The 10,452-nt window shown below is 45.1% G+C and overlaps 1 long non-coding RNA gene across 1 annotated transcript; it reads right to left on the reverse strand.

Annotated features, from left to right (window-relative positions):
- Window positions 1–5,563: 5,563 nt before the first annotated feature.
- On the reverse strand, window positions 5,564–10,217 carry LOC146350100 (uncharacterized). The gene is made up of 4 exons (XR_014788827.1): window positions 10,127–10,217; window positions 9,182–9,293; window positions 8,506–8,595; window positions 5,564–7,112 (listed from the first exon to the last, which is right to left on the reverse strand). It is a non-coding gene; the product is annotated as an uncharacterized LOC146350100 (long non-coding RNA).
- Between the last annotated feature and the right edge of the window lie 235 nt (window positions 10,218–10,452).

Genomic DNA, 10,452 nt, shown 5'->3' on the forward strand with positions numbered 1-10,452 from the left:
TTAAGGAGCATTCCAGAAAAAAGTACATGGTCAAAGTCAGAGACTTAACTCCAAGAACTACATTAGATTTTCAAAGTACTCAGAGATCCAGGTTCATGACACAAGAATGAGGAGTCACGGCTAGAACTCCAGGCAAAAATGGAGACAATTCCCCACCATAGGATCTCCATGATCAGGAGCCCCAGCTGATTCGGGTTCAGGGTTAGCAATACTTGCAGCTGGGCAAAGTCCCTTCTCCTGAGGTAAACCCTTTGACAGGGTTGCAACTTGGCAGGGTCCCAGCTGGACTAAGTGCAAGGGTATATGAACAAACTAGGCCAAAGAACCCTAGGCAATGGAAACAGTCCCAAATGCAGGATTTCCACACAGTCACCCCAAGTTGACACAGGTTCAAGATTACAAGAAATAAGTTGTGACAAAGCAAAGGCCTGGCCTTTTAGGGGACATTCCATATTTTAGGATCTCATGTGGCAGGGGTCTAAGTCAAACTGGGTCAAAGGAGTCTGGAAGGGACTAGACAAGAAGGAGTTCCTCAGCAGTAGGGATGTTTTCCCCTCAGACCTTCTACTAAAAAGGGCCCTTTGCAGATCCTAGTTCTGGGGTGGGCTTGGAATTAAACAAGGCTAGAAATACCTGCACACAGGCAGAGATTAAGTCCAACAACAGAGTTTGCATTGGAAATCTCTGATGTATGAGCATCAAGCCAAAATAACACTCTTCAGAATCACTAAGAGTCCAAACCAGAAGGCATTCTGAGCCATCAAAACGGTTCTTGGCACACATTATTCCATGGCCTCTGAGAAGACCGGCTTTATAGTCTTCAACAGGATTTAATACTACCAGAATTCAACAGACAAAGTCCTAGAGAGGATAACAGGTCCAGGGGAGAGAGCATGTCATTAGTCCAACTGAAGCGAAGCCCAGGCAGAAGGTATCACAGGCAATAAAGACAGAGCGACTGTTCCCTTGCAGGGAGCAAGACAGAATCCCAGGGTGTAGAATTAGTTGACAGAGTGTTCTTGTTATATCTGGAAGCACAGACAGACGAGGCAGAATGTGTTTGGTCAAAAGGAAAACCACTGCAGATGAGGAAGAAGGATTTTAGACCAGGAAAGACGATGGCGCCAGCAAAGCTCTCTCGTATGTGCAACAGCTTGGAAACAGGGGTGTGGCTGCTAAGCTCATTAATAATTGCTCTGTCTCAACCATGGCCTTTGACATATAGACAATCAATATGGCAAACCAGGGTGCCTCTGCTCTGCCCTCTTGGGCTGACCACTCCCCCACAACTCTCCCACCCCCCATGCTTGGTTCCCATAGAAGGTTTGGTAGGTGACACTTTCAGAATCAGCTCATGGCCAAAATGCAACTGTTAGATAAGGTGTACTGACTCTTTCGGATTTTGCCTTTCCTTTTGCCTGTAATTAGCATAGGGATGTCGGAGAATTTCTCCACGAATCTCGGGGAGATCTTCGGGAATCTCCCCCTGAAATTGGTCGAGAAACGATCCGCCCCCCGCCCCCCCGGGATGGGACTTACCTTTGTTGAATGTCCCTGGTGGTGGCGGCAGCTCCCGGCGGCGTTTTGGCGGCGTTTTTTGGCGGCGTTTTGGCGGCGTTTTGGCGGCGTTTTGGTGGCGGCAGCCGGTCTTCCGACCGGCTGCCGCCGCCACCATTTCCAAGGTGAAAAAACAAACAAACAAGAAACGTGATAGGCTACGTAAACATTTACGTAGCCTATCATGGCTAGATTTTCAAAAAACACCGTGATAGGCTACGTAAATCCTTATGTAGCCTATCACGGCTGACTTTGGGGGAAGAAAAAAAAAGCACATACGCAAATGGCGGCGCCCATGGGCGCCGCCATTTGCGTTCCTTATTTGGGCACATGTAAACATTTACGTAGATTACGGCGAAAATAAGGGCAACGCAAATAGCATTTACTATTTATAAATAAAGATTTACGTAGCCTATCATGGCTGACTGCAGGGATGCAAACGGCGGTGGCTACGGCTGCCGCCATTTGCGTCCTGGCAGGAGACGAGATTCACGGCCGGAGGGACGGAGCGCCTCCCCCCTGGCCAGAATTTCGGCCGGAGGGATGGGGCGCCTCCCACCCTGCCCAGAATTTCGGGGGGAGGGACGGAGTGCCTCCCCCCCACTGCGAAGCAAGCTGTGGGACCAGGTAAGGGACTTTCGTCCATCCCTAGCTGAGAAGTTGAACAGTGATACTCTCTCATGGCAGCCACCTTCTTATGGCTGTACAGAATTCTACATTATGCTTAGTAAAAGCTAAAGCCAGTGTTGTTGATGCATAAGAAAGGGTGGCGTGGGTGCTTGGCTGAGTCCGGGAGTCCAACGGACTCCCACCCACTCGTGCCTCTGGGCTGCGTCTGTCAAGCTGCTGCTCCTGCTCATGTACCCACCTGCTCGCTGAGCCTCTCGCACCTACCAGGAGACTTTTGCGAGTGCCCATCGTTCCTGCACTCACTATTTTGGGAAAAATACGGTGACTCGGGAACTTCCATAAATCTGATATTGCTCACATAGTGGCTGTAAAGGCCCCATCTACGTAATATTACAGGCATAAATGGCCCATTTGCGCCTGTAATATTGCATAGATGGGGCCTTCGTGGCTGCTACGTGAGCAATATTAGATTTACAGAAGTTCTCGAGACACCATATTTTTTCGCAAAATGGTGACTGTGGGAATCTGGGTGTGCACAAATGGTTCAGGGTAGGTGCGGGTGGCTCGGCAAGTGTAGGGGGGGACCGCGAGCAGGTCCGGGGCTGCGCAAGTTGGGGCAGTGGCTGGGCAGGCATTTGGAGACTCCTATTCATAAGCAACAAGGCCTATTGGTTAGGGCCAACCCCCCACACCCCCACTGATTAAAAAGTGAAAATGCATCCTTTTTGAAAAATGCAAATTTTAAAGTACATAGTTTTAATAAAGGTTGCATTTTGTGAATTTGATCACAAGCTTGAGAATATGTAATCTTTTTTTTTTTTTAAGCCATCATGTTCATGTTCAGTTGTGAGTAGGGAATGTGTGGCTGTTTTTGATCTAAAAGGAAATCCTTGTACATGCCTAATAGAGAACAGCCATAGTTCAGTGATAGAGCCCATGCTTTGCATTACGGCTGTGCATGGACTCCCCGATCTGACTCAGAAGTTGCTTCATGGCTTCTGAGGCAGGCCTGATTTGGCCTGGGATGATTCAGCCCCCTGACCCAACTTGGCCCTGAAGTGGGATTTAGATGGCCGAATCCCGCTTTGCGCCCCCCCCCCCAGTGCAAACCCCCAGCTCCTTACCTGGGCAGTGCCTCTTCTGCAACAAGATCCAGTGCATGTCCAGGGCTCAGGAGCTGGCGATGACGGTGGCGGTGATAGCAGTGGCAGTGGAGGCGGCGATGGCAACAGAGGCAGTGGTGATGGAGGCGGCGGCGATGGGGGCAGTGGCAGTGACAGTGACAGAGGTGGCAGTGACGGAGGTGGTGGCAGCAATGACAATGGTGATGGGTGGCTCAGGTAAGGGAGCTGGAGGAACCAGCGTGGCTGGGCCATGGTGCTGAAGCTCCAAAGTGCTTTGGAGAGCCCCCGACCCACTTTGGGTCACTTCGTGCACCCTCCGCTTCACTTCGGAAGGGGCCTGAAGTGGCCAGAAGCGGCCCGCTTTGACTCAGGCTTCGGGCCTTGGGCTGAAGCAGTGCACAGCGGTGCACAGCCCTAGTTTGCATGCAAAAGGTTCCAGGTCCAGTCTTTAGTATCTCCAGGTAGGAAAGACCCTCTTTGAGACCCTAAATTGCTGCTGCCAGTCAGTGCAGACAATGCTGATCTAGATGGACTAATGGTCCAACTCAGCAGAAGTCAGCTTCCTCGGTGGCTCATTTTCCTCCTCAAAATAAATCAATAAGACCCTAACTAATCCCTCCCAGTGGGCTAAAGTCTGTCTCTCTGCCAACAACCACTGCTGGGGATCTCTGAATTTTCATTTTGCTAAGTTAATGTAGCAAACCATTGAAAAAAGAAATTCATCACGCATGTAGACAAACACACAACACTTTTTGGGCTTCTTAGTGGTAGTTCATCTGGTATTCCCACTTCATGGAGAGTTTAGGACCAAAGATGTCACCCATCAGGCTCACAGTATAGCAGTATAGCATATCCCTGCCACAATAAACTCAGCCAGCTTTCTCAGTCAGATGATTCTTTAATCTGCATAATGTTACATTTCTTGTGATATTATCACCAATTACTGTTGTTGCAAAGGGTCACTGTGCTTATTTTGCACATGTTTAAGCTTTAATTAAATTGTCACAGACTGTACTTTTGTATTTCATTGCCATTTAACTTCAGCTTCTACATTTTCTTTATACGTGTGTGTGTGTGTGTGTGTGTGTGTGTGTGTATCTGTATTTATATCTATCTGCCAACTGGGGACTGTACTTCATGTATCTGAATCCATGAAAGCTAATGCCATAACAAATTGGTTAGTTTTTAAGGTGCCACAAAGCTATCGGGATATCTCTACATTAAGCACCCCCCCCCCCCGCATGCTTATGAGAGCTTTCTGCTTTCGGTCTCTTTGTAGGATAAAGATGGGCTCCTTTACATGGTAGACCTGTGGTTTGAATCAAGGGAGTGCCTCCCTCCCTTCCTGGCATGTGTGCAAAGGAACAGGGGATGGGGAGTCTTGTTTTCATCACTTAACTTATGCTGTACTATTTCCTTGCAGTCCCCAGGCCAGTGACAACTTACTTTTGAGTAGACATAAGATTGTGCTTAAGCCTGCAATCCTAGGCACACTTACTTGGGAGTAAGCCCCGTTGAACTTAATAGGGTGCTCTGAATCAACAGAGGACCTTAATTCTGAGCTTGGTGGGGGATCAGGTCTGTCTCCCTTCATTACAGGATTTTGCCTTCTTCTCCCTCTGATTCACCTGTGATCGAGAAATGTGCTCAAGCATTTGCATAGCAGACACATGGTTTGAATCGAGGAAAGATCTCCCTCGGCAAGTTCATAGCTCTGTGAACTTACACACTGCTGATATGGTGCCATTAACTTTTATTACTAGCTCATCTCTGATCTTTTTGAAAGTGGGATAATGTGGGAAATGTGCAGGAGACATCCTGGAGGTTGACAATGTTGGTAAAGGACGCTCAAACTTCCATGAGTGACCAATCATGAACGTGAAATAAATCGCTCACATAGAGACACCTTTTGTTGCTGCAGACTAACACAACTAACCAGCTAGGTATCATAACTAGTCATGAATTCCTGATCCTGGTAGAATCACAGAACTGAAAAGGAAGGACCAAAAGCCATCTAGTTAAACTTTCCAGTCCCTACTTATCTCACTTCCAAGCTGATTTCCTATGGTCATGATGGCATTGTAGGTGGGGACGATGACATATTATAATACTTTTATAATTTTGTGGCTTTTTTTGTTTATTATGGGTTGAATTCAGACATGCCCTTCCACAAATGGAAGGCTCCTGCTATTTCCAGAAAAGACTTGGATCCAGCTGAGCTCCCACTGGAGGAAAAAAGGGGAGACTATTTTCAACAACAACAGCAGCAAATATTTATTGCATTAGCACAATAGCCATAGCAAACACATAGCAACTAATAACCATACATGATATCAGTTAAAATGCTTAAAATAGCATAGTAATCCTTTACAGTTAACCACCCACAGCCAATAATCATAACTCAGTTAATTGTTGTTGTTGTTGTTCAGTCGTTCAGTCGTGTCCGACTCTTCGTGACCCCATGGACCATAGCACGCCAGGCCTTCCTGTCCTCCGCTCTCTCCCGGAGTGTGCTCAAGTTCATATTCATTTCATCGGTGATGCTATCTAGCCATCTCATCCTCTGTCGTCCCCTTCTCCTTTTGCCTTCAGTCTTTCCCAGCATCAGGGTCTTTTCCAGAGAGTTTTCTCTTCGCATTAGGTGGCCAAAATATTTGAGCTTCAGCTTCAGTATCTGTCCTTCCAATGAGCACTCAGGGTTGATTTCCTTTAGGATTGACTGATTGGACCTCCTTGCAGTCCAGGGGACTCGTAAGAGTCTTCTCCAGCACCACAGTTCGAAAGCATCAATTCTTCGGCGCTCAGCCTTCCTGATAGTCCAGCTCTCACAGCCATACATTACTACTGGGAAAACCATAGCTTTGATTAGATGGACCTTTGTCGGCAAGGTGATGTCTCTGCTTCTTACTATGCTGTCTAGGTTGGCCATAGCTTTCCTCCCAAGGAGCAAGCGTCTTTTAATTTCATGGCTACAGTCACCGTCTGCGGTGATCTTGGAGCCCAAGAAAGTAAAATCTGTCACTGCTTCCATTTCTTCCCCTTCTATATGCCAGGAAGTGATGGGGCCAGATGCCCTGATCTTCGTTTTTTTAATGTTGAGTTTCAAACCAGCTTTTGCACTCTCCTCTTTCACCCTCAACAAGAGGCTCTTTAGATCCTCTTCGCTTTCTGCCATTAGGGTGGTATCGTCTGCATATCGGAGGTTGTTGATAATTCTCCCGGCAATCTTAATTCCAACCTGTGATTCATCCAACCCGGCGTTTCTCATGATGTACTCTGCATATAAGTTAAATAAGCAGGGTGACAATATGCAGCCTTGTCGTACTCCTTTCCCAATTTTGAACCACTCGGTTGTTCCATGTCTGGTTCTTTCTGTTGCTTCTTGACCCTCATACAGGTTTCTCAGGAGACAGGTAAGGTGGTCTGGTACTCCCATCACTTTAAGAATTTGCCACATTTTGTTGTGATCCACACAATCAAAGGCTTTAGTAATAACATCACATAAAAATATTGGTTATAGGTACAACTCCAACAGTCCAATATTACATAGTAAAATCCATACAGTCCAGAGTAAATAATTAGTCAGCCACAGTTGGAACAGTTGATTTTATCTTTAAAATGGCTGCAAGAAATCTCACCATTCCGAATGTGACAAATTTTTCTCTATCCTCCAACAATATTCTTATTTTGCCTTGGTCAGATTTTCCAGCTGTTCTCAGGAGAATAGACCCAAGAAATCTCTCACACTCTGCTTTAAGTCTTGGGCACCAAAGTGCCACATGGGCCAGGTCTTCAATGGACCTGCAATGAATAACCCATTCATTATATGGAATCCCTTTATATCTTCCCTCTAATACCACTAATGGTAAAATATTCAGCTGAGCTTCAGTGAAGGCTTTCCTGAGTTCAAAACTTATTAAATCTGTGAAATAAGTTGGAAGTTTCAGGGGCAGTGAGGAATGTGAGGAAAGATGCTTATAAATGGGCGCTGATTTAAAATACCCAACAGTCTACTTGAACACTCAATCAAATATTCTTTGCCTCACTGAAGTCTTGGCAGCAAGGAAACCAAGGCTCCTCAAATATCCTTCTGAGAATCCCAGTTTGGCCACTAAACTCAATACAAAGCTTCACCATGAGTTAGACTTCATTTCCCCATATACCAATGGTAAAAAAAAACCCCTGTAGATTGACAAAAAAGAATTTTCAACCAATAATTGATGGTTGCTTTGTAAACCAGCACCTTTATGGGGAAAAGGACTAACTCTGATCTAATCAAAACTGAGGCTATTGAAGGGGAGGCCATTTTCATCAATTCCTCCTTCCCCTTGCAGCACCCTGTGGGCCCCCCCCCCAAGCTGCTGTGGAGGGTTGGGTGACACTCCCTGGACAGTGTGGGAGGTGGGACTGGGGCCTGTAGGGAGAAAGAGGAAACAAGGAAAATCATCTCCCCACCATCCTCTAGCAGAACATCCTGTGAGCAGAATTTCACTAATGGGAAGTCTAGATCAAACTTATTCATTCATTCATTTATAGTTTAATTGTTTTCTTCTTTCTTGCACACCAACCTGGGAACACCTTAAATAAAATAAATAATAGAGTGGACCTGTCACCCATTTGGGAGCAGATTTTACTTCTTCTGGCCAAGCCATTATGAGGGACATGGAATATCCAATATCACAGGGGTGGGAAAGCTCTTTCAACCTGAGGGTCGAACTCTATTTTGGAGACGTTTCCGAGGGCCACAGTCCAGTGGTGCGTGGGGCTGAAGGCAAAAGGTGTGGGGTCAAAAATACAAAAAACTACCAGCATATTTCAGCTTAAAGTTCTTACTGCCAGTAACTAAGCTTTAGGAGAGACATTTCAACCTTCTAAAATGGGGAAAAAACTGCACAAAAGCCAGGAAACCACCAATTGATCAGTGGTTGGGGGAAAGGGGAAGAGGCCATCTGGGGACCCCAAAGGGCTGGATTTGGCTCCTGGACCTGAGGTTCCCCACGTCTGAAATATCAGATGATTCCAGACAAAAGGTTTTTCGGATGTCGGACGCAATGATTTAGCATGACTGACATACCCAAGCCATGCAGAGATTATCTATGTGGTGACACCTGCTATGTAAACCAGAACAAGGGGAAAGGAAACAGTGTGGATCATGCCATTTGAAAGATAAACTGCTGCACATAAACCCCAGTACCTTTTTTCCCATGATGCCTTCTGATGTAGCATAAAAGAGTGTGAAACCAGCCATGGGAAAATATGCCATAGCTTCTCAACTGACTTTTGCCTGTAAATGACACCAGATAAGAGGTAATTGAGCATTTTCTTAAGCAGCTGCAATGCTGACCCACGGAGGGAAGCTACCTTAGAAACATTTATACTAAGCAAATGGCTGCCAGAATCATTCATGTACACAGTTTAGGCAGCAGGGTCATAAATGCCTCAAGTGGTAGTACTTTCAGCATTTGCTTTGTATTAGTTATTCCATGGTTTAATTCAGTTTTTTAAAAAAAAAAAAATCATGGCCAGGAAGCTTTTTCTTAAGAGAAAGTCATTGCAAGCCAAGAATGAATAAAGCCTGAATAACCTGACTACATGAATAACAATAATGAATAATGAATAACCTGACTACATGAATAACAATGCCACTTAAATTATTTACAAATGGCACTTATGTAAAGAAGCTTGTACATTACTGCGTTTTTAATGTACAAACTTTCCTTTTTTCCCCTTAAAGGACCTATAAAGGGTTCATGGAAGATTAAAACTTTTCTACGCTCTTCATAACTGGGGGTTAAATAATGTGACATAGACTATGGTGAATGGGTTAAACATCTTTCATGTCTTTCCCTTATCCCTGCAAATACCCCTACCTCTCCCAGAGTTGCACAGTGGTCCATTCATAAGTCCATTCTGTCAGGGCTGGCATCATGGGTAGGTATGGTTGGGCATTTGCCAAGGGCCCACACACCAGCAGAGGGCTGCCTGTAAAGCAAGCAAGTGATAGTAATGATGAGAAAGAGGAAGAGGAGCAACAGCAGCTGATGACAATGGCAGGAAGAAGGTAGACCCACTGAGGGAGTGGGCCTGTTGAATGTGTCTTGCCTAAGGGCCCTCAAAAGTCTGGAGCTGGCACTACATTTTGTCCTGTTTCCACATTAACCTGTATTTCAAAAAATCCACAGTAAAAGTACATTTAAATAAATATTTTAAAATGAATTTTCTGTCAAAATAATTTCTAAATGTATTTTCTCAAAAAATACTAATTTTAAAATATTTTCATAACTTTTTTAAATCCAAGAACTGTCTCAGAACACCCTGGAAGTGCAAAAGTTAGAGGATAACCAAGTTCCGAACTGCATATTAGTCCAGTAGGTACAGATCAGGTCAGTTTGTATCAGAAACCATAAGTATCAAATTCTGTGAGCATCCCTAATCAAAAGATGCCCTAATGAGATGGATTTCCCACCCCTGTCCTAAATGAAACTTGTAGGTTGTATTTCTGTATTTTATATTCTGCTTCTTCCTAATACAGCAGTGCCCTTCTGGATTTTGGAAACATAACATACTATTCCTGCCATGTAATGTTTGGCATTCCAGAAGTGTCCTGATAGCCAACCCATTATTAAAAATCACCACCATAAACTAGACTTGATTTGCCAGATTTCTAGATGCTTCATAGCTGCATCCTTTATTGCGTTTCAGCAGCATATTCCGATAAGGTCAACATAAATACAATGCTCTCTCTCTTGCGCGTGCACGTTAAATTGCATGCCTGTGTATCTCCACCAGTGGGCAATAATGGACTTGCTACATACCTGTCTTGGGATCAGAAACATTAAATGTGTAGCGGCATGAGTGGGAAAAGATGGGATCACTGCTGTCGGAGGTTTTGCAGTCTCATAACCCATTGGCTCAATGAGCTGTTACCAAAATGAGCCATTCCCCCCCCCACACACACACACACCTGGCTGCCTACTCACAGACAGGCGCTCTTTCTCATGATGCAACAGAATATTGCTGTAATATGCATCAGCTCCTTCCTAAAACCCTCCTCTCTCCCCTACCGAAAAAAGGGGGATGGGGAAAAGCTGGCATCTGAATGCTTTGATTGTTAGAATGTGAATAGCCTTTCAAGGGAGTA

This window comes from Heloderma suspectum, chromosome 3 (assembly GCF_057233095.1).
Source record: "Heloderma suspectum isolate Gila_16-S chromosome 3, 16-S_ref, whole genome shotgun sequence".
Classification (NCBI taxonomy): Eukaryota; Metazoa; Chordata; class Lepidosauria; order Squamata; family Helodermatidae; genus Heloderma; species Heloderma suspectum.